Raw genomic sequence first — 25,444 nt, forward strand, 5'->3', positions numbered from 1 at the left:
AATTTAGCCCAATATGAAAAAAATTAAATGAAGAATGCCTTTGAACTAATAAAACATTTATTTAGTGCCTACTATGTACTCATTTAGGACAGATAGGTGGCACTCTGGATAGGCTGCCAGGCCTGGAGTCAAGCCCATCTTCCTGAATTCAAATCTGGCCTCAGACACTTATTAGTAGTGTCCTTTTGGGGAAGTCACTTGATACTCTTTGCCTCAGTTTCCTCATCTGTCAAATGAGCTGGAGGAGGAAATGGCAGACCACTGCAGTTTGCCAAGGAAATGCCACATATGGTCATGAAGAGTCAGACACACTTGAGGTGACTGAACAGTGGCAACACATGCCAGTTACTAGTGATACAAAGACAGGGTGGGTAGCCAGTGGCTGCTCCTGGGTTTTTCTGGGTAAGGGTTTGGTTGTGATTTCTCTGAGGTAACGGATAGTGCCTAGATGAGAAGGGGGAACATTAGAATCCTTCACAAGGTAGAGTGAGGAAGAGTTTGGGGACAAAGCTGTGTTGGAGTTTGTAAGACAGATAAACACAGCACACTAGAGGGCTGCTAGCACAAGTTCACTCTTGATTTGGTCAGACAGGAAAGACAAAGAAGGGGTTAATAATCTCATTTAATTCTAGTCTAGTTATCTCAGAAAAAGATTGCTGATAATGGGAGCATAAAATCCTACAGCATTCCCTAATCACCCTTCTCACGGGCCAAATGAGAAGGGCGGGCATCTATCCCTATGTCTCAATGGGGTCAATTGATACAGGAACAACTTCCCTTCTTTTTTTTCTTTCTAAAATGGTAGGCAATTTGACATAGGTTGTATATGTACTATCATGTAAAATATATTTCCATATTAGTCACAAGGAAGAACCAGATTGAAAGAAAAAAAACCATGTAAAAGAATAAAGTGAGTGAAGAAGTATGCTTTGATCTGCATTCAGAGTCAGTCATTTCTTTATCTGGATGTGGATAGCATTTTCCTTCATGAATCTTTTGTACTTGTCTTAGATCACTGCGATGCTGAGAAGAGCTGAGTTATTCAGAGCTGATCATCAAAAAGTGTTGCTGATACCTTGTACAATATTTTTCTGATTCTCCTCACTTCACTTTGCATCCATCAGTTCATACAAGTCTTTCCAAGTTTTTCTGAAATCTGCCTGTTTTTCTGAAATCTGCCTATAGCACAATAGTATTTCATTGTATTCCTATACCAAAACTTGTTCATCCATTCCCCAACTGATGGGCATTCTCTTAATTTCCTATATTGTACCACCATGGAAAGATCTACCATAAATATATTTGTGCATGGAGGTCCTTTTCTGTTTTTTTGGAATACAGACCCATTAGTGGTATTGCTGGATCAAAGGACATGCACAGTTTGGTTGCCCTTTGGGCATAGTTCCAGATTGCTCTCCAGAATGGTTGGATCATTTCATCCACCAGCATTACATTAGTGTCCCAATTTTCCTACATCCTTTCCAACATTTATCATTTTCCTCTTCTGTCATATTAGCCAATCTTATAGGTATGAAGTGGTACCTCAGAGTTGTTTTAATTTGCATTCTCTAATCAAAAGTGATTTAGAGCACTTCTTCATATGCCTATAGATAGCTTTGATTTCTTCATCTGAAAACTGCCTGTCCTTTGACCATTTATCAATTGGGGAATGGCTGTATTCTTACAAATTTAACTCATTTCGCTATCTATTTGATAAATGAGGCCTTTATCAGACACACTTGCTGTAAAGATTTTTTCCCATCTCTCTGTTTTCCTTCTAATCTTGCTTGCATTGGTTTTGCTTGTGCAAAAGCTTTTTAATTTAATATAATCAAAATTCTCTTTTTTACATTTCATAATCCTTTCTATCTCTTATTTGGTCATGAACCTGTAACTCACTTAACTTCTTTTAAAATGTGGATGCTATACCACTTGCTGCATATATGTTTAATATTGATATTACTCCATCGTCTTATGGTTCCTTTTAACAAGATGTAGTTTCCATATCTCTTTTAATTAGGTCTGTTGGCTACAATGTTCTATGGAATTTTTATTTTGGGATCTCTTTCCTGAGGTGATTGGTGGATTTTTTCAATGCCTGTTTTGCTCTCTGGTTCCAATTTTCCTTGACCATTTCTTGAAAGATGTTCAGGTCCTCCTTTTGGTTTATGGCTTTCAAGTAGTCCAGTGATTCTGACATTGTCTATCCTGTATCAGTTTTCCAGGTCAGTTGTTTTTCCCATGAGATATTTTACATTTTCTTCTATTTTTTCTTTTATCTCAATTTGTTTGATTGATTTTTGATGTCTTATAGAATCATTAGCTTCCACTTGCCCAGTTCTAACTTTTAAGAAGTTGTTTTCCTCAGTTAGCTTTTGTACTTCCTTTTCCATTTGGCCAGTTGTACTTTTAAGAAGTTGTTTTCTAAGGTGGGATTTTTGTATCACCTTTTCCATTTGGTTAGTGCTACTTTTTAAGCAGTTTTCTTTTTCCAAGCTATTGACTCTTTTTTTCATAATTCTCTTGCTTCATTCTCTTAAATCTTTCCACAATTTTTCCTTTACTTGTCTTATATGATTTATAAGCTCTTTTTTGAACTCTTCCATGAGTTCTTTCTAGGCTTGAATCTACTTCTCATTTTTCTTTGAGGTTTTGCCCATAGATGTTTTGATATTGCTGTCCTTTTGTGAGTTTGTGTCTTGATCTTCCCTGTCACTTATTAATTTTCTGTGGTTAGATTTTTTTCTTTTTTTTTGTTTGTTTGTTTTTGCTCATCTTTTTTGGTCTTTTTTCTCTCTTTTGAATTTGAGCTCTGCTCTTGGAGTGGAAGGGGCACTTTTTGTTGTTGTTTTTTTTAAAAAAAATATTTTGTTTTCAGTGTTCTATAGTCACTTCCATATATCTTAGATTTTTTCCCCCTCCCTCCCCAAGATGGCATGTAATTTTATATAGGTTCTACACATATGTTTCCTGTTAAATACATTTTCACCTTAGTCATGTTGAATAGAAGAATTAAAATGAATGGGAGAAACCATAAAACAAAACAAAACGTAATACAAAAGAAAATGGTCTACTTCATTCTGTGATGCAGTTCCACAGTTCTTTCTCTGGATGTGGAAGGCGTTTTGCCTCAGAAGTCCATTGGGGATTTTTTAGGTCCTTGCATTGCTGTGAAGGGCTCAGTCTACCAAAAGAATTCTTTGCATGCTGTGGTTGCTGCTGTGTACAGCATTCTCTTGGTTCTGTCCACTTCACTTGGTATCACTTCATATAGGTCTTTCCAGGTCTCTCTGAAGTCTTCCTGTTCGTCATTTCTTATGCACAATAGTATTCCATTACATTCAACCTCACATTCCTCCTTTGCAAACTGAACATAATAGAAGTACCTGCCACTCAGGTTGTTCTGAGGATCAAATGAGATAAAATTTATAAAGGCTTTAGCATAGTGCTTGGCAGAGTAGGTACTTAAAAATGTTTCTCTCCTCTCTTTCTTTTCCAAACTTTCTTGTTTCTGTTAATGGCACCAACATACTTCCAGTCATCCAGAATTGACTCCTCATTCATTCCACATATCCAGTTAGTTGTCCAGTCTTGTCTTTTTTCCTCCCTAGCATCCCTCACATCTGCTTTCTTCTCTATGTTCACATAGCCAACATTCTCATTCAGGACTGAATCACCTCTTGGTTCTACTATTTCAATATCCTTCTAATTGATCTTCCTGCTTCAGGTCTCTCCACCCTCTAATTTATCCTCTGTACAGCTGCCAAAGTGATTTTCCCAAAGCTCAGGTTTGGCTGTGTCACTCCTTTACTAAATAAATTTCAGTGGTTACCTATTGCCTCTGGGATCAAAATATTTGCATTTAGTATTTAAGACCCTTACAACTTGACCTCATTCTCTCTCTCCAGCCTTTTTTATATGTACTTGGATACAATCCAGATGGACTTTCCCTCATCCATGGCCTGCTGTCATCCTATGTCCACATAGCTGCTGCCATTGCCCAGTGCCCAGAGGATCCTTCTCCTAGCTTTTGGGGCCTTCCAGAATCGTTAGCTTACTTCAAAGTTTAGTTTAAGAGCCATCTTTTACGTAAAGCCTTTGCTGATCTCCATTCCTCCCGCAGTGCTTAGGTGCTCGTGGCTTTACCACTCAGTCATCTTGTGTCTCTAGTTACATGGTGTATGTTTATCTCTGTGTCTTCATGTTTCTCTTCTCCCCGCCTCCCCCGTCAACAGTCCTTGTGGACCGCTGTATTTTTTCTTTATATCTTTGGTACCTGGTATTGTGCCCGGCACATAGTTGAAGAGGCTCCGTAAATTCTTAGTCAATAAAGGGAGTGAATATCATTTTTTCTATATCTACTTTATGCTGTGGCAGTACTTTGTAGAAGAAATTGTTTCTGCTTCTGAGCACAAGAATCCCGTGTGTGTGTGTGTGTGTGTGTGTGTGTGTGTGTGATGTCTGGTTTTGAGTCCTGCCTCATACTTTCTAGATGTGTGATCTTTAGATAAGTAATGATCTGAGCCTTGGCTTCCTCATTTGTAAAACGGGGTTACTAGTACCTGCCTCCTATCCTCATAAGGTTGTTAGGAAGATCATGTGATATAATGTACATGTGGTGCTTTGTAAATGATAAACGTGTCAGTCATTTTTTATTTCTACCAGACCTATGATTTTGTTGATATTAGGAACTCCTAAAGAAAAGCTACTTTATGTTATTGGTTCTCCCAGGTGCCTTTTGATTTCTACAGATGTGCCAGGAATTGTATGAAACTTCGATGACAGTTACTGGTATACGTGTGAATGAACCTCCTATGAATTTCATGGAACTTGTAATTACTTGCTCATTCCTTAGTCTCCCAACTATGTGTGCAAAGATTCCTAGGCAACAATAAATATTGAACGTAGGTACAAAACAAAAAAAATTGAAGACCACTATGCTCCTCTTTATAGTGCAAATTAGCATCTGCTCAGCAACTTATCATATTAGAGAGATGCTAGTTATTATCTGTACTGTGTACGTACATACACCAACTCTCTCTGTGTCTACATGTATGCACATATATGCACACATATGCACATAACACATTTAAGTGTATTTCTTAAATGTAATGTTCATCATTGGGCTGTATAAGCATTTAGCTGAGTGTTAAGAGTGACCCAAAGTGCTGATTAATCATGATTGTATTAAGTGAACTAAAATATAAAAACATCAGTGCTGTTATACTTAGTGTTTATGATTTTTTTTCTGAGTGACTTGCAAAATTTAGCTTGCCCCTTGAAATGGACTTTTCTTGTGATTTTTTTTTTACATCGAATATTATTCAATTGCTGGCTTTATGTTCGTGATCAGACTGTTTTTTTAGCATTAATGTTAACACAAGTACAACTAAATCAAATCAATAAAAAGTGATCAAAGACAGTAAAAAAAAAACTCAGTACCTGTTAAACTTTACTGGATTTGAGAGATTGGCTGATATTTCAAAGCATCAGATTTCAGTTTCTATTTGTTTAAAGATAACAGTTATGAGACTTACAGAGAACTGAAACACTTTAAAATGTATGTTTAGGAAGAGTTTGAAATTATAGCATGTACTTGCAAATAGGAAAAAAAATAGTATTCCTTTAAAATATTAACATTCTAAAAGATAAATTTAAAGTATAGAAAATTAATTTACAAATATGGCTTTAGAATGAAAAACTAGCTAAGAGATAAAATAAAGTATTAGTGAGAGCTTCATTTCTAATGATTTTTTTTACCCCTTTATTTAGTGGCATCTTTGCATAAGCTTTAATGGAAACACCTTTTGGTTTGGAAGGGATTTCAGCTGTAGAGCTTAAGGGGTCACTTTTAAAAATGATATTAAAATAAAGCGTGGACAAAGCTTTGAAGAAAAGATCTTCAAGTTTGCAGATGATCCTAAAATTGGAGGCAGAGGAAATAATAAGGAACAATGCAATCAGATTCAGAAGGACTGGGATTGTTTAGGTGATTGGGCCAGCAGATGGCAAATGCAGTTCAGTGTAGACAAATGTAAAATAATTATCTTAGGAACAAAGAACCAATCATACAGCACACTGATCAGGAAAAAATTTGTGGGTTATTGTAGGAAAACCATTGAAATAGTTAACCCGGTGCACAGCTGCAGTAAAAAAGGCAAGCAAGAAACCAGATTAGCAGATGTAGAGAATACAAAGCAATAGGCAATAATACTTGTAGTGTATCAAGGAACTTGCCAGACCCCATTGAGAGTGTTCTGTATAGCACTGGTCAGTATTAAAGGAAAGGTAATTTTTGTCTTAAAAATAGTTTAGGAACACATACCTCCCAAAGAATTTTTAAAAAGGGTTTGAGCTAATTCAAAGGAAGAGTAAACTTCAAAGTGGTGTTTCCTCTTATCATAAAGGGCATCTAGAAAGGTAATGCTTTTTTTTTTCTCAGTAGTAATGGTTTGCTAAGTCAAATCATTGCCTTAAATGGGGAAAGAATTAATCTATTAGAGATAGGGGGAAGTCCTAGTGGTAATCAAAATAGATTACTATATCTCCTTTTGTTGCTTTAAACACAAGGATTTGTTCTTCAGTGAATTGCTACTTGGTGAGAGTCATGGGCGCACACACAGATGAGAATTCCATCACATTAGAAGGAATGGGAATGTTATATTTTTAATCTTCATTTCATTCATTCATATATATAATATAAATATGTGTGTGTATAGATAGATCAATAGATCAACAGGGCATCAAATCAAATCATGAAACACGATAGGATTTTTTTTTGTCAAGTACAAATCTCAAAACTTTGCCACCGTGCCCCCCCCCCCCCCCCAATTAAACATCTCCCTCAGGAATATGCTTCTTTGACTCATTTATGGGTAGGGAATACTTAATTAACATGGGGGAAAGGCACAAGTGGTATAGGGTATGGACTTGACTAGAATGTAGTTAGATTCTTTCCAATGTCTTCAAGCTGTATCTGATTACTTTTTCCATTGGAATTATGGTATACAGGATAAAATAAGCATATAGATTCAAAGTTATTGTTTTAAAAAAAGATTTCTAAGTTTCATTTAATTTGGAGCCTCTGCCACACCTTAATAGATCACTCAGATATTTATCTACTGTCTGCTAGACAAATACACATACAGTGAATTAAACAAAATCCTTTCACATAAAGATCTTGCATTCTCGTAGGGAAAAGAGTAAAATATACATACACATATACATACATTATGTATGTGTGTGTATGCAAGTATATTAAAAAAAATAGAGAATAATTACCAATTCATACAGAATAGCCAAATAGAAGGTAATTTGAGAGGGAAGGCACTAGCCTTTGTGCAGAAGGTGGTGCTTGAGCTGCATCTTAACTTAAGATTATGGTATAGATGGGGAGGGAGTTCACTGGAGATAGAGACAGAGAAAGCATCTTGTTTGAGGTATAGAAAGAAGGTATTTGACCAGTCACAAAAAGCATGAGAAAATAATGTCCAAGTGTGGAGTCAGATTGTCAAGGACTTTCAGAGTTAAAAAGAATAGTCTATATTGGATCTCCGAGGCAATAGGGAGCCACTGGAATTGATGGAGAGAGTGACATGGTTGTACCTGCTTTTCAGGAAATCACTTTGACTTAAGTGTGTAGGGCAGCCTGGGGTAGAATGAGACTTGAGGCAAAGACCAGTCACCTGGCTGTTGTAGTAATTCAGGGAAGAGATAAGGACCTGAACCAAGTTGATAACTGCGAATAGAGAGATAGTCAGATGGGAGAGATAGTAATGGCAAGAGGGATACAGCAATTGTTTGCATAGGTGGGGTTCAAAGAAAGTGAGGAGTAAAGGCTAACTTTGAATCTGGGAGATGGGAAGGGTTGTGGTCCTTTTCAAAAGACGCTTGTGAAGTTTGGAAGAAGGGAGAATATGGCAGGCAGGAGGGTGAAGACATTGAATTCCTTTTTGGACTTACTCAGTTGGGCATGTATCTGGGAGAACCAGCGAGAAATGTCCAATAGATGATAACATGGGACTCAAGTTCAGGTGAGAAACTTGGGCTAGATAGACACATCAGCTCTCCTGATTTTAACTAACGAGAGAGAAGAGAAGAGGACGAGGAGAGCAAACGCTTAGTCGTACTGGTAGGAAGGTAACCCAGAGAATTTGTGTCCTAAAGCTCAGTCAGGTGAGAAATTTGCATAATCATCTAGAATTTTTTTTAATACTATTTAATGCTGTTAATTTCTTTAAAAAATTCTAGTTTTCAAGTAAACATTGCTCAAAAGATGTTTTTTGATATAGGGAATTTTTTCATTTACGTGACTTTTTGTCTTTCTGTTTGTTTGTCACAGTGGATAGTCAAGAAGACGTGAGTGCAGTTGCTACCTCAGACTAGAAGAGTGACCTGAGTAAATCACTTAACTTCTCAGAGCCTCAGTTTTCCCATCTGTAGAATCATTTTAAATTAATAAAGCCTTTATTAAGAGGTTACTTTGTGCCAATACCAATACTATCATATGGAAAGATAGTTCCTGACCTGAAGGAACTTACATTTCATTGGGGGAAGACAACCTGTAAAAGGCAGGGAAGGTCCCTGGGTGGAGAAGTGAGGAGGGTGAGATAGAAAAGAGCTGAGCCAGCTCAGAGGTGAGCACGGCTACTCCCTCCAAGGCAGTTATCCAAAGAAGATGCTGTGGGCAACAGCGAACTAGAGGATTTGATAGGGGGGATTGGAAAAGTAGTATAGAGAGTGAGGGATCATAGGGGTGATAATGTGAGGACCAAATGAGGTAACCTAGGAGTGCTTTGCAAACCTTCAAGTGCTATGTATTATTATCTCCAGTTCCTAGCACAGCATCTCATCCTTAGTAAGCACTTAATGAATACATAATGATTTAAGTAAGTATCCAAAAGCATAGGTCAGTCATTCTTTTCCCCCCATTCCCCAAACTCTAGTGGCTCCCTATGACCCCTGGAATCGAATGCAAATTCCTCTGTCATCCTCAGCCTAGCCCCCTTTCTACCTTTCCAGTCTCCTTACACCTTAACTCCTCAGCACATATTCTCCATCCCCGTGACTCTGGCCTCTGGCTGTTGCATCTTTTGGCTCTGGGCATTTTCTCTGGCTCTCCCCCTCCTCTCCTCTGCCAGCTGGTTTCCCTGAGTTCCTTTAAAAACTGCCTTCTGCAGGAAGCCTTTCCCAACCCTCTCAAATTCTAGTTCCTTCCCTTTTAAAAATTGCTTCCTGTTGAGCCTGTGTATGTAGCTTGCTTTGTGTGTATTTATTTGCATATTGTCTCTCCATTAGATTGTAAGCTCCTTAAGGACCAGGGTTGTTGTTAGCCTTTCCTAGCCCTGGCCCTTACCACACAGTGCACTGAAGGAGTGCTTAGTGACTGCTCATGGACTGAGGATGATGGTATTAATTAATCAGAATATCTTTTCCTTCCACCTACTAAACTAATTAGCAACAGTGCATTGTTAGATCCTGTCATTGGAACTTATCTGTTCTTTTGTTGGTTGTTACTGAGTGTTTAGAGATTGCTTCAGTGCATTATCTTTCTTATTTTTATTTTGATCTATTTCTGGGTTCAGATGGGAGACAGTGGGATGTGGTCCCAGATCTTTGATCTCACCTGGCCTGGAGCCATTGAGGTTACATGGCTAGTGGAAACAGTGTTCTTGAACTAGCTTTTTGACCCTGGAAAGGATCCTCCATTCACTGTGCCTCTTGTTTTTTAATATAATACAAAAAAAAGAGTTTTCCTTCCCTGCCTTTCTTTCCTTAGTATACAGATGGCTGGTTATATATCATTATCTGTGTACTTAGTTTAACAATTTTCTCCTCCTTAACCCCACCTCAACTCAAATATAAGTCCTTTAAGAGCAAGGGCCTGTGATTTATTTTATCTTTAGAATATTATGGATATAATAGGCAAGTTGAGTTAGACTGAATTTGTGCTTAACCTTTGAAAATTTTTTTCTCAGGTTTAATCAAATTGTCACAAGATAGTACTTGAAAATTTTGTATTAACATTTACTGTTAATTTATATATAGAATGTTAAATGTTCATGATTTACTAGTAAGGAGGAACTGATTTTCATTTTGGAAATTTGTTCTTTTGCTAGTGTATCCTAGAATTTTCTGGAAAACTGATGTTCTGTTGGCCTGAAGGATTTACTTTTCTTCTAAAAGTTAGCAGTTTACACCCTCTTCTCTGGTAAGATTTAATCTTTATTTTAAACTTACTTCATACTTGATATTTATTATTCAGTATTTAAGATACTGTGTAGTACATATCCCTGATTCGTTTTTATGGGTTAACTGACTTTCCAAACTTCACACAGGTAATCAATAGCAGAGGCGTGGTTCACACATACTTACCACATGGAATACTGGGCAACCATTAATAATGTCCGTTTTTATCTGTCATCCTTGGGAAACTTGATTTCTGTTTATTGCCCTGCAGCCACTTAGCATAATAGAAAGAGCACTGAACTGGAGGCCCTGAGTGCAGATTCTCATCCCAGCTCTTCAGTCAGGTAGCCGGCTGTATAACCAACCCTGGAGCACCCCCCCCCCCCCCCCCAAACCCCAGTCTGGAATGAGCTTCCTCATTTTGGACAGGGCTTTGCCCAGCAAGTTGAAGTAGACAATCTTGAAGGACTTTTCCACCTCCAAATTTTTTGATTCTCTGGTAATTTCTAGTCACAGAATTTAAGAGATTTGTATCATAAGGTGTGAGGCTGGGTTTCAATAAAGCGAGAAGAATGAGGTAGCCAAGTATTACATTTATCAGTAGTAGAATGGGTGAGAGTTTCGGAGAGTATTCTTTTTTTCTATGACATGCTATCCTTGCTATTCAGTGTTAACAAACAAAATATAATTCGAATGTCTAGGGAAAAAATCAACTACAGGAAATTCAAATAATTATGTAAATTTTAAATTTTCTTATATTGAACATAAGAATTTAAATAGTTATGGATTGTTTTCCTGAAGATGAACGATTCTTTTATAAATTGATTGTTTTGAGGGATGGGCAAGCCTGTTGACTTCTCTAAGAAGTTCTTTGCTGTACTTCTGTTATGTGTTACATTGGTGACTTTGGTAATTGTAATGGAACTGTGAATTTCTATTAGTTTCCAGATGGAACTTTAATCTGGCTTCTGATTGAGCCTAGTGTCCTTGTAGAGTCTCTAAGCATCTGTTTTGGAAGTACATTTGACATTATTCAAAATTTGTACCAAATTAAATCACCCTTGGGCTGTAATTCAATTTTTCTTTATTGGGAAGTATATTGTCAACAGTTTATGCAACAAAACAGTACTATATTCAATCAATTATTTATTTGTTTATTAAGCGATCACTTAGAGTTTTTGATTGAATTGCAAAGAGATTTAAGAAAACTGATAATTTGAAGATTGCAGTTTGTGAATTGAGAATATCAAAGGGACAGTTTATTTTTTAATATTTTGATTTTTATAAACTTAAAATCTACAGTTTATTATTTTTTTATCAAGACTTAATTTTGCCTCTTGGATTTTTTACTAGAAATAAAGGTTTTTGAAAATTATTCTTTGTGTCATGGACCATAGAAATAAATTATATAAAAGAACACCATATACTAACCTAAATTTGTTAAATTTCCATTGTCTTCTTAAAAGTCAAGTAAACCTACTTTTGAAAGAATTGCTTTTCATCTGTGAGACTGGAAATTTTCCCTGGCTTAGGGAAACATTAGGGAAAAATGCTTGAATAAATATTAACATTTTTCACAGAAGTTGTGCGATAACTAGTTCTCTGCTCTTATATTATATGCTGGTATCTAAATAGGGCAGGACAGAGTTTTGAAGAGCAAGATGATATCAGCTATGTCAACCCAGTAGAGCCTGAGCAGATCACTCCCACAGACTTTTCCAGAAGGGCCTCTGTATTCATACCTTGAGTTCCATGGTTAGGACACATGTTGATAAATTATATATTTTGCTTTCAGATTAGGCTAAGTTTCTCTACAAATCCTAACATGCTTATGTGTGTTAGAATTTGTTTCGCCTTTATCCAAAAAATAGTATTTCTATAATAGTGTTTCTTCCGTCCCAATTCTTCTGCTCCCTCTGCTTTTTCTTTTTCTCACCTTTTTTTGACATTCCAGCAAAATCTTCTTTTGGCTATTTTCTTATTTCACTGATTGTATTCTTCATGAAATTAGTGACGATCTCCTACCATTTTATTTTTATTTATGTTTATAGGAATTGCAAAGATCTATCTAACCTGGTGGAGTGTTAAAAATCTGAGGAATGGAGAGAACAAAACCTAGGACCCTTTTAATTTATTTATTTATTTTTAAGTTTTCAACATTCATTTCCCCAAAATTTTCAGTTCCACATTTTCTCCCCCTCTCTCCCCTCCCCCTACCCCCAAACCCCATGCATTCTGATTTCCCCTTCCACAAGTGTGCCCACCCTTCTAACACCCCTCCCTTCCCTTATACCCATCTTCTCTCTTGTCCTGAGGGGCAGGATACCCCTTTACCTGTATTTCTTATTTCCCAGTTGTACGCAAAAGCAATTCTCAACAAAAAACAAAGTTCCTAAAACTTTGAGTTCCAACTTCTCTCTCTTCCTCCCTCCCCACCCATCCCCACTGAGAAAGCAATCAATTCAATCTAGGCTATATATGTGTAGTTTTGCAAATGACTTCCATAGTAGTCGTATTGTATAAGACTAACCATCCTATCCTGACCCCCATTTCTTCTATTCTCTCTTTTTAACTTGTCCCTCCCCAAGAGTGTTTACTTCTAATTGTTCCCTGCTCCCATTTGCCCTCCCTTCCATCATTCTCCCCCCCACCCTGCTTATCCCCTTCTCCCCTATTTTCCTGTAGTGTTAAGATAGGTTTTCATACCAAATTGAGTGTTTATGTTGTTCCTTCCTTGGGCCAAATGAGAGTAAGCTTCACTTTTTCCCTTCTCACTCCTCACTTTTCCCCTCCATTGGAAAAACTTTTTCTTCCCTCTTCTATGAGAGATCATTTGCCCCATTCCATTTCTCCCTTTTTCCTCCTAATCTATTCTTCTCTCACCCCTTAATTTTATTATTTTTAGATATCCCCTCCTATTCAACTCACCCAGTGCTCTTTTTCTGTCTCTCTCTCTACATAAATATGTATATGTGTGTATGTATGTATGTGTATAATCCCTCCAACTCCCCAGATACTGAGAAAAGTTTCAAGACTTGAAAATATTATCTTTCCATGTAGAAATGTAAACAGTTTCATTTTAGTAAGTCCCTTGTAATTTCTCTTTTCTGTTTACCTTTTCATGCATCTCTTGGTTCTTGTGTTTGAAAGTCAAATTTTCTTTTCAGTTCAGATCTTTTCATCAAGAATGCTTGATAGTCCTCTATTTCATTGAATGACCATTTTTTCCCAGAAGTATTATACTCAGTTTTGCTGGGTAGGTGATTCTTGGTTTCAATCCCAGTTCCTTTGACTTCTGGAATGTCATATTCTAGGCCCTTTGATCCCTTAGTGTAGAAGCTGCTAGATCTTGTGTTATCCTGACTGTATTTCTACAATACTCAAATTGTTTCTTTCTAGCTGCTTGCAATATTTTCTCCTTGACCTGGGAACTCTGGAATTTGGCTACAGTGTTCCTAGGAGTTTCTCTTTTTGGTTCTCTTTCAGGAGGTGATTGATGGATTCTTTCAATATTTATTTTGTCCTCTGGTTCTAGAATATCAGGGCAGTTTTCCTTGATAATTTCATGAAAGATGATGTCTAGGCTCTTTTTTTGATCATGGCTTTCAGGTAGTCCCATAATTTTTAAATTGTCTCTCCTGGATCTGTTTTCCAGGTCAGTTGTTTTTCCAATGAGATATTTCACATTATCTTCCATTTTTTCATTCTTTTGGTTTTGTTTTGTAATTTCTTGGTTTCTCCTAAAGTCATTACCTTCCATCTTTTCCATTCTAATTTTTAAAGAACTATTTTCTTCAATGAGATTTTGAACCTCCTTTTCCCTTTGGCTAATTCTGGTCTTTAAAGCCTTCTTCTCCTCATTGGCCTTTTGGACCTCTTTTCCCAATTGAGTTAGTCTATTTTTCAAGATGTTATTTTCTTCAGCATTTTTTTGGGTCTCCTTTAGCAAGCTGTTGACTTGCTTTTCATGATTTTCATGCATAGCTCTCATTTCTCTTCCCAATTTTTCCTCCACCACTCTTACTTGATTTTCAAAGTCCTTTTTGAGCTCTTCCATGCCCTGGGACCATTGCATATTTATTTTGGAGGTTTTGGATGCAGAAGCCTTGACTTTTATGTTATCCTCTGATGGTAAGCATTGTTCTTCCTCATCAGAAAGGATGGCAGAGAATACCTGTTCACCAGGAAAGTAACGTTTTATAGTCTTACTTTTTTTCCCCTTTTTTGGGCATTTTCCCAAGCAGTTATTTGACTTTTGGGTCCTTTTTCCAGAGTAGGGTATACTCTGGGAGCCTCTAAGTTCTCAGTTCCTCCAAGGTGGTACAATCAAGGAAGAGGAATTTACTCCCTGACCTGGCTCCTGGCTGCGAGTCAGATCAGCTGCTCAATTCCCCCAGGGGCTTTATCCAATAATGGAAGCCTGCTGCTGCCTACACAACTACAATAACCATGGCCCTCTGCTGCTGCTGCTGCTGCTGCCACTGCTGCAGCTGCTGCCTGGAGCTGGGGCTAGGGGAGAACCCTGCTTCTTTTTCATGGAGGTCAAAAAGCTCTCTCAATGACCTTTGAATCTGCCTTTGGCGCCTGTGGGTTGAGGGTTCTGCAAGCTGCTTGCTAGGGGGGATTCTGCCCCTGAAGCCTGCTCTGGTCCTCCTCCCGGTGCTGCCGCACTGCCAGGTCTGGGCTTGGTCCACTCCACATCCTGGTGCAACAGACCTTTCCCATCGGCCTTCCAGGTCATCCTGGGCTATAAATCTGCTCCACTCTGTCGTTCTGTGGCTTGTGCTGCTCTAGAATTTGTTGAGTGTCTTTCTTTACAGGTATTTTGTGGGTTGTGGGGGAAGACCTCTTTCTACTCTGTCATCTTGGCTCCTTCCCCCTAGAACCCTTTTTAGCCTTCAAAAAACCGCAGGAAAACAAGTCCGTTCTAGAAAATGTAGGTTCACCAATGAGTAGTGAGGAGTCCAGTGAGACAAGGCTGAAAAGAGAACACAAAAGCACCTTCAGATTCTGAGAGAAGAAGCAGGTTTTATGAGAAAGAAAATGAGCTAGTTTAGGGTAAAGCCAGTAGAAAAAAGGGACAAAACCCTCTTCTGATTCTGAGGGTCAGCACTAGGGATGGAATGACTGTTGGAATAGTGGACAAAGAGTGTACGATAGGGCAAAATTTGGGTGGGGGAAGCTCTGGTTTGTTCTAGAGATTGTTTCCACTTTGGGTTTTATAGTAACTTTTTATTTCACCCCATTTTCTCCTGCCTCCCTATCATCCTCACCACCTTGCTAGTCTATAGCCTCCCCTTTTCCATTGCCCACTTCCCTGCTCTTTATAAACAATTCTTTGTCTTCCTTATTCTAATAATAGCCCCTGCTTGCTCTGTCACTTAGTTGTTGTCTGCTGTCTCTCCTCCCACTAGTGACTAAGCTCCTTGAGAAGGCCATTCATAGTCTGTGCCTCTACCTCTTTTTCTCTCAGTCTCTTTTTAACTAGCAACTTTCTGACTTCATCATTGAAATGAAACAACTCTCCATAGTTATCAGTGATGTCTACAATTTCCAAATCAAATGGCCTTGTCAGTCCTCTTCTTTCTTAAGCCTTCTGTGGTCTTTACCACTGTAGATCACCCTTTTCTCATTATATTTCTCTCCACACTCCATTATATTGTTTTCTCCTGGTTTTCCTTATTCTTTCTCCATGTACCCTTGTTGATTCTTCACCCAAGTCACTCCTACCAACTTTGAATATCCCCCAAGGCTTACTTGGTGATCTTATCAATTCCCAAAGAACTGATATCAATCATCTCTGTGTGTACATGATACTCAGATCTGTATGGCTAGCCCTAACCTCTCTCCTGACCTCAAATCTTGCATCTCTAGCTGCTTAGTGGACGTCTTAAACTGCATGTTCCCTAGATATATTACACTCACTGTGTCCACAATTGAACCCATTATCTCATCCCAAACTCTCCCCTCTTATGAACTTCCCTAGTTCTGCCCAGGACATGACTATTTTCACAGTAACTCAGGTTCACAAGCTTGACTCTTCACTCTTGCCCCCCCCCCCCCCCCATATCTAATCCATTTCTAGGTTCTGTCAGTCATACCCTTTTAATAACTTTAAATAACATCTTTTCTCAAATACTATTGCTTTCTTGGTGCAGGCCCCTCACCTGTATCTTCTGTTTAGTTTTTTAACCTGGTCCCCTGCCTTTTCTGTCTTTTTACACTTTCCTCCACATACTCTCTGATCCACCAGTACTGGTGGTCTCCACTACATACTCTGTCTCTGGACAATGCATTTTTATTGGCTGTCATTCACTGCATGGAATGCTCTTGCTCTTCATCTCCTGGCTCCCTTCAGGACTCCTTCCTTAACTCCCCTCAAAGGCAAGGGCTTATCCTTTAAGATTATTTTCAGTCTTTTTCATGTTTTATTTGCATACATAGTTGATTACATTTGTTGTCTCCCCCCCATTAGACTGAGATCCTTGAGAGTAGGAAGTAGTTTTTGCTTTTCTTTAGATGTTCAGTGATTAGCATTGTACCTTAACAAAATATTTGTTGTCCTGAGGACTTATTCAAATATTATTATCATAGCAAAGCATTTATTTTTGAATAAATAACTTGGTTGTTTGTGTTGTGTTTTACATTTATATTGTCATATAGATTTGTCTTTTTGTCACCTGACTGCAGCCAAAAGCAATTTCAGAGCATAGGTTCCTAAAGTGAACCCCCCGAGGGATGCAGGAATGGGGGAGCAGTAGTAATGTTGGGTGCAGTTGGGGGGCCTTGAATAAAAATAAGGGGACCATGAGTAGAAGCATAGGGAAAGAAGAGAAGAAAGAGAAGATAAGAAAATTTTGAAAAACTATTTGTACATGTTTCATCTGTTATGTAACAGAGTTAAAGTCATAGTGATTGTTATTTTCCAAATACACACGCAGAATGCAAGTTACTAGAAATCAGAGGTCAAGTCTGCTGACAGGTCTTAACAAACAAGTGTTGGCAGGCATGCTTATCCTGAGTTGTCGGGAAGTTCAGCATACTTCTTTTTTGGAGCAGGAATATATGTATGTACTGACTTGTTTACAATATGATACTATACTGTTATGTGGTGCAGTATTACATCATCAAAATTTTAGTGCAGGAAAAAGGCACAAATTTACAATACATTATTCAATTTAAGATGAGTTATTTTTCAAAAATATATGTTTTATGTAGTTTTGAAGTGATGCAAAATTTTTTATTAAAAAACCATTAAAGGTTAAAGAAAGTAGATTTTCAGGGGGGGCACTGAGTAATTTTTTTTAAGGGGGCAGTCAGTCAAATAAGTTTGGGAACCTCTGATTTCAGAGTAATAGAACACAGTGAGAAAAACCAAAGGTTCTTGATCAGAAACAGATCTGGCCTGGTGGTTTGGATTTGTCATCACATGTGAGGGCCTCAACTGCCACCTTCTAAGTGGATAACTCAAGCTGCAGCCCTGGTTCTCTACCTTTCTCCAATTTCCTATTTCCAACTGCCTGCTTGGGAATTTTGGAAAAGAGAATTTAAGTTTCTCTGACTGCAAAACTGGAAACTACCTGCACTAAAATCCTTCCATTCGTGATTTTAGTAGGAGAGCATTTTAAAGTATGTCTTCTAGGCTGTCTTTCTGTGCCACATTTTGACATCACAATGTAGCAAAATTTCTTTAAGATGGATTCCGTTAATTTTCGATTTATGATAATTCTACCTGAACTAGGCTGAATTTACCTTTAAATGCTAATTATGTTTGAAGAAGAGATTTCCTAAGGATATTAGTATTATAAACAAAAGAGAGATTTTAAAGAAATCTATATAAGATTTTAAAGATTATTTTAATGCAAATAGATACAACAACAAATACATTTATCTGTTTGCTTTTAGCAGTCCAGAAAGACTGTTTGGAAATAATTTGATTATAATCCATATTCCTGCATATATATGTGTATGTTTCTGTATGTAAAACAATAAAACCACATTTCTTTAAATATAATATATATAATATAGTGATTATTACCAAAGCAATAACACAATGACCAGGAAATAAAAATAATCTTATTTATTGAACTGGTTATTGTAATAATTAAAAGAAGATTATACCAAGAGATAGAGAACATTATAAAATGCAAAATGGATAATTTTGACTACATTAAATTGAAAAGTTTTTGCACAAACAACAATTAGGAGGGAAGCAGAAAACTTGGAAAGAATTTTTACAACTAGTGTCTGTGATAATATAATATAGTGATTTTCACTCAATTAGCACAGTTAATAATAATTTAGAGAAGAGAGAAATAGACTTGATATACACACTGAAGGTACTTGACATGAGGACATATTTTCTTTAATAGTTTGAGAGAAGTTTTAAAATTGCTGTCGAACTGCCCTTAAAAAGGAACCAGGGATGGTTTTTATTTTTCCATTCTTGTTTTGGCATTAAATATATTGTGCTGTTTGCTTTGCCATTTGGGTCTGTCCTTTATTTGGATCTTCCAGTATACTTGTTTACTGCTAAGTGCTAGAAGCCCCCAAATTTTTTCAAACGGGTAAAACAGATATATGGCATGCCAAGTAAGAGTTTTAGGAATAAAATATAGTATAAACTTAAATGGAAGATTTTGATTTGAAGAAGGTAATACTGTCAAATTGATTGCCACTTTTAAAGAAGTTATATTTGTGTTTCAAATAGGTTTTCATTTTATCTGAAATAAAGGTAGTAATCTTTTTTCTTTTTTTCCCCAAATTTATTAATTTATTTGTTTTCAATTTTCAGCATTCACTTCCATAAGTTCCAAATTTTCTCCCCTTCCTTCCTCCCTCCCTCCCCAAGATGGCATACAATCTTATATGGGTTCTATGCATACATTTCTATTAAACACATTTTCACATTGGTCATATTGCATAGAAGACTTAAAACGAATGGGAGAAACCATGAGAAAACAATACAAAACATAACAAAGGAGAAAATAGTCTGCTTCATTCTGCATTCTGACTCCATAATCTTTCTCTGGATGTGGATGGCATTTTGCATCCTGAGACCGTTGGAAATGTTTTAGGTCTTTGCGTTGCTGAGAAGAGCCAAGTCTATCAAAAACAGTCCTCGCACACTGTGGCTGTTACTGTACGTAATGTTCTCCTGGCTCTGCTCACTTCACTCAGCATCAGTTCATAGAAATCTTTCCAGGTCTCTCTGAAGTCCACCTGTTGGTCATTTCTTATAGCACAACAGTATTCCATTATATTCATATACCACTTCTTGTTCAGCCATTCCCCAATTGATGGGCATTCCCTTAATTTTCAGTTCTTGGTCATCACAAAAAGAGCTGCTATAAATATTTTTGCACATGTGGGTCCTTTTCCCATTTTTATGCTCTTTCTGGGATACAGTCCTAGAAGCGATATTACTGGGTCAGAGGGTATGCACATTTTTATAGCCCCTTGGGCATAGTTCCAAATTCCTCTCCAGAGTGGTTGGATCAGCTCACAGCTTCACCAACAATGAATTAGTATTCCAATTCTCCCACATCTTCTCCAACATTTATCATCTTCCTGTTTTGTCATGTTAACCAATCTGATAGGTGTGATGTGGTACCTCAGAGTTGTTTTGATTTGCATCTCTCGCTAAATCAATAGTGATTTAGAGCATTTTTTCATAAGAGTATAGGTAGCTTTAATTTCTTCCTCTGAAAACTGCCTGTTCATATCTTTTGACCACTTATCAGTTGGGGAATGACTTGTATTCTTGTACATTTGACTCAGTTTTCGTTATATTTTAGAAATGAGGCCTTTATCGTAGACACTAGTTGTAAAAATTCTTTCCCAATTTTCTGCTTTCCTCCTAATCTTGGTTGCATTGAGTTTGTTTGTGCAAAAACTTTTCAATTTAATGCAGTCAAAATTATCCATTTTGCATTTCATAATGTTCTCTATCACTTGGTATAATCTTCTCTTAATCATTATGATAACCAGTTCAATAAATAAGATTATTTTTATTTCCTGGTCATACTACTTATTGTGTTATTGCTTTGATAATAAGCATACAACAAATTCTGTTGAACTAAAAAAATACTCCATGCGTAAGTGAAGGAAAAATAAATATCTCTATTTTTTACTCTCCTAAATTGAATTAAACAAATTCATTGCTTATTATCTAGGACAGTGTTCTCGGTACTAAGAATATAGTTTTTGTTTTTCTTAAAGATTGACCCTGTATTAAGAAGCATACCATATAGTCTATGGGAGTGTGGGTGAAGAAAAAATTCATTATAATGAGAATTTGATAAGTCAGTAGGAAGGATGGCAGGAAGATTTTGTGAGCTTTAGAGAGGTAGGGATCACTTGTGCTCTGGTATGTGGGTAAGATTTTGTGAAGATGTGATGCAGTCTTTTGTTAGGCTGTTCATGGAGTAATTGGATTTGAAAATGCTCCAGTATTAGAGCATTTTTAACTTTGAAGTATTTTTGTTGCAGTATTTTTAAACATAATTTGAATTTTTATAATTTAAGTTCTTTAAATTTGCCATTTTGGCAATGAGAGGTGAAAATGTCAAGAAATACTTTTTGAGTAGTGGAGAGTCAGGAGTTACAATGATAATTAATCCATATTTGCTGCCAACATTGGACTAAGGGTATGAAAACAAAGTGAAACAGTCCTTGCCCTGAAGGAACTAGACAACCTTGTATTTGTCCTTGTAGGTTCATCCGGTGCTCTTTTTTATAGGCACTGGATGAACCTACAAGGACAGATACAAGGTATTTTGAAGTGAAAATTCATGGAGGATTAGAATTAGCCTCATTTCGTTACTGAATAATCAAGATCTCATAAAATTAAATGGACTAGGAAAAGAAGAAAAATATCCTTTCGTGTAACATGTTTTGAATGTCAACATGACACATGCTTTTAAAACTATAGTGTATTTGTCATTTTGATGAAGCTGTTTTTCCTGGCCTTCATTGTTGACAGGCTCTCATCTATTTTTCTCATTTATAAAGATAATAGGATACTGGATTTCTTGAATTTGTCTGTACTAATTATGCTCTAACATATACATTGTGTGTTGTATTGTTTTGGTCTGAATTTGGATAGTTTATCTTCTTGAGATTGTTTAGTCAGCACCTATCAAGGTATGTTATACATAGTAGCTGCTTAATAAATGTTTGTTGGATTGAATTACATTCTAACAGTTTGAGGGCTTTTTGTTTTGTTTTTAGATAAATTCAAACATTGAACCACTGGAAAGAACGTTTAAGCATAATTTTTTTTAAAGTTATAATTGAAAGTGAACTATGTCTCAATAAGATTTAACTTGGATTAAATAATAAAATAAAAAACTTCAGTAGAATCAAAGGACACATTGAATTAATCTGATATCATATGGCAAGTTTCTATACTTTGGCCCATCACTTATACAGTAAAAATGAAGAAATCACATTTTCCATCTATTTTAGGGACCCAGGCTTGGTCATTATCATTGAGGTTCAGGGCCACCCCTGAATGACCAGGTGTGTGGTATGTGTATGGCAGGGTTATCTGGAAAGAATTTGCTTGGGCGGAAAGCCTTTTATTCCCTCTCTCTCTCTCTGTCTTTCTCTGTCTCCCTCCCTCCCTTTCTCCCCCTTACTCTCTCCATCCCCCCATAGGAGGGTGCAACTTTAGGTGGGGGTTAGGTGGGTTGGAGGGTCAGCTCCTTAAGGGAGGTGCCCTCCTTAAGGGAGATGCTCACTAGCCAGGAGAAGCTAGCAATTCTTATTGAGGAAAACCTTCCCAGGTGGGGAGATGAGGGGTTCAGGGACAGAAAAGTGAGGTAATCAGGAACATTGTAGGCCGGGGGCAGGGTAATTTATAGTTTTGAGGAATTCTACATTTTTCAGTCCATTTGCCCAGAGTGCAGGGGCCCTTATTAGTTTGGGTATTTATTGACCAGCATACTTGAATCTCATCATGTCCTATCTGGCTTTAAGTGGTACTTGAGATAATGGATAACTTTGGAATTGATTGTGTAACATGGGAGACACTGACACAGGACCACTCAGTATGGCGTGCCCACATCAAAGAACAGCTCAAAGGAAATGCAGGATGTGCAGATTTAGAGAATCCACCCCAAATGTTCATACAGACTATTTGTATTTGACCTGTGGTAGAGCATTCTGAGCTTGGACACACAGAAACCTGACTTTAAAAGCATAGTGATGTCATTTTGGTCCTCTTCAAGAATGAAGGGACAGCAACCAACTGCTGAGATCATGGACTTCTCTTTGAGCAGTCTATTTGGATCTCATCAGTTATAATTTAACATTTTTCAGTTTTGCTTTATTTTTCACTTTGTATACTTCCTGATCATCAAGCATAAGTATCCTGGTTATTTCACAGAGTTAAGTTTCTCAGATTTGTCTGAATTCTTCATATTCATTTCTTAAAGCATAATATTTTATTACATTCTTGTACCATGATTTGTTTAGCCATTGTCCAGTGGCCATTTATTTAATTCAATCTGAATTCTCAAGTTATAAGGTAGCATTTTGTTTGGGTCAGGATATGTCATTTCATTAGTACTGAGAACTCCACTTGAAGAAACCTCCTCTATTGACTTAGCTCAGCAGCCCTTCTGAAATTTATATTTTTAGTTGCTGGGGGGAGTGTAAGACAGATAACACTAGCACACAGGAGGACTGCTAGTACAGGTTCACTCGATCTGGTTAGACAGGAAGACAACTTTGAAGGGGTTACTAATCTTACTTTATTCTAGTCTAGTCTTCTCACAAGGATTACTGCTCTTGGGAGTACAGCATTTCCTAATCGCTCTTCTTGCCAAGGCTGGAGAGAAGGCAGGGCAACTATCTGTACCTCTTGATGATGGGGGTCAGTTGAGGCAGGCAACTGTGCAGTGCACTCCCCTAAATCCCCTCAAGCCTTGATGGGGCCAGTCCAGGCACATGCAGCATTCCAGTTTGTGCATTCAACCCTAAGGGTTCCCCACCTGCCTTATAGGGCAACAAGGAAGGCGTACTGCCAGCACTGGCCTCACCCTTGTGTCCCACTGCGCAGTCGCACTGAATGTTTGCCATTTAAGCACAAGTGTTTATGTTATTTGTCACTGGATAGCACTGTGCAGGCGTGGGGGAGATGTTTTGAACCATGATCGTGAGAACTCATATCTGATACCTGGGAACAAGAGACTGTTATGGCGATGGATCCTGGGAAACTGAGCTCTGAGAAATAATAACAAAAATCTGCCTTATTTATAGGGGGGTTAAGAGAGTATGTGATTCGCTTGGAATCATCACCCAACTTCTACTGGAGACTGAACTGGACTTAAACCTTCCTGATTCAGAGCCAGTTTATCAATAAATTATACTACCATTTTAGGAAACAGAAGAAAACAAATTATGATGATCAAGTATAAACCCAGGAAACCCTCCCCCATTCCCCTCCCAACTCTCCTTGAATTCTCCCACTTGGTCCAATCTCTGGTGTTCTTCTCCTAAGGCATTGATCTATAACCATAATTCTTTCATTGTGGCCCAGGTCCAGTCTTCCGGTTCTTTGTTATCCGTCCCCTAGCCCAGCTCTTCATTGTCAGTCACCTCCAGATAGGCTAGACTACTTCCTACCCTTGATGCTATCTGGACCGCATTCTCCCTGGACCATGTGATCCAGGTCCCACTTGGGCTACTCCCATATCTTTCCCACAGTCTTTCTTTATATAAGATTTGGTGCTTAGATTCCTTCAGAGTCTGATTAATATGGCAGATTTTTAGAATCACACCCACCATAACCATTGTTCTAATAAACCTTGTCTTTGGCTGAGAGGTTTGGGTTAAATTCATTTGGGAGGGATCCACGTGTCACTTTTCAGGGTTCCAGCACCCCTAAACCTCAGCAATAACATGAAAACATTTAAAATCAGTTCCTTCCTTATCACATATCCCATGCAAATATTTTTCCCATGTAACAGTTTGCCCTCTTATTTTAGCTGTATTTATTTCATTTTATGCAAAACCTTTTTAATTTTAGTAATAGAAACGATTGATTCTTTTGTGATCTTCTTTATCTCTTATTTGGTTAAGACTTCCCCTCCCATTTCTTATCCCCCAAATGTATGGTGAAAGATATATCCAATCATTTTTCTTCATTTAAAAAATGCTCTTACTTTGTATTTCCAGTTCTCTCTCTTGCCTTAGCTTTCAGCTTCAGAGAGTGATGTCCTACTGTAGTCTGCAGAACCATCAGGAAAGCTGTTCTTCCTCATCTTATCCTGCTTCATGCTTCTTTTAAATATTTAACTTCTACATCGTTTTTGTCCATTGATGATCCTGCCTTGGTTTCTTTTTTCCTTTTACTCTGTCTCATTTTCTTAAAAAACAAAACAAAACACGACTATCATCTATAAACTTGAGATGATTGGTTTCATTGCCCTTCTTACCTTTCTTACATGTCTTGTTTGGAGTGTTTGAATAATTAGCCTCAGCTTTGTAGAAGTTATTGAGTTGACACTTTAGCTGCTTTGCTTTCTGGACTATGCCATTCCATTCTTTCCTGAGAATTCTCACAACTGTAGAGTAATCTGGCATATGTGAATCGATCTTCTTTCATAAGAAAAGGTCTTTTTCCTGGTTGCTTACAAAATTTGTTGTTCAGTGTTAAAATTATAAAATTTAGCATGCACATACTTTGGAATCTTAAATGTTGTGTTTTTCTTTCCCAGTAATTTATGGATGTGATGAAGAGTAAGCAGATCTAGGTTCTAGATCTGATTTTGTCACTATGTGACTGCGAGTAAGTTGTTCCCTGTCTCTGGACCTCATTTTACTTATTGGTAAAATGGATAATCTCTGGGATCCCTTCCAATGCTAAAATTCTATGTTTCAAAACAGTTTAGAAGAGGTGTATACTAGGCAGGTGCAATTAAGAACCAGCCACCTAAAGGCAATTGTTTATCACCATGAGAATACATGATTTCCCTCAGGAAAAAAAGCAGAAAAAGTAGAGGAGGAGGAGGGAAAATGGGAGGGAAGGAAGAAAGGAGGGAAAAGTGCCTTAAGATAAACTGAGGGAAACTGAGACAGAGACACAGAGAGGTGAGAGACGGAGTATTGAGTGAGGGCTGAAAACTGAGTCAGATACCTTGTCAAAGTGGATATACACTTATATATGAGGAGTGCATTTATCTCAGCAGAAGACCTTTCCATTTATTTTACTTATAAATTCTAGTAAATTCTAGGTAGTGGCTTGCCT

At 37.5% G+C, this 25,444-nt stretch overlaps 1 protein-coding gene across 2 annotated transcripts in view; it reads left to right on the top strand.

Annotated features, from left to right (window-relative positions):
• The window catches only part of TBC1D5 (TBC1 domain family member 5), a 636,101-nt gene that overhangs the window by 93,823 nt on the left and 516,834 nt on the right, over nt 1–25,444 (top strand). For both annotated transcript variants that reach the window (XM_072651232.1, XM_072651233.1), the window contains one exon: nt 10,119–10,210. The gene's annotated coding sequence lies outside the window, so the exon portion shown is untranslated. The remainder of the gene's footprint in view (nt 1–10,118; nt 10,211–25,444) is intronic.

The sequence above is a fragment of the Notamacropus eugenii genome, chromosome 3 (assembly GCF_028372415.1).
Source record: "Notamacropus eugenii isolate mMacEug1 chromosome 3, mMacEug1.pri_v2, whole genome shotgun sequence".
Classification (NCBI taxonomy): Eukaryota; Metazoa; Chordata; class Mammalia; order Diprotodontia; family Macropodidae; genus Notamacropus; species Notamacropus eugenii.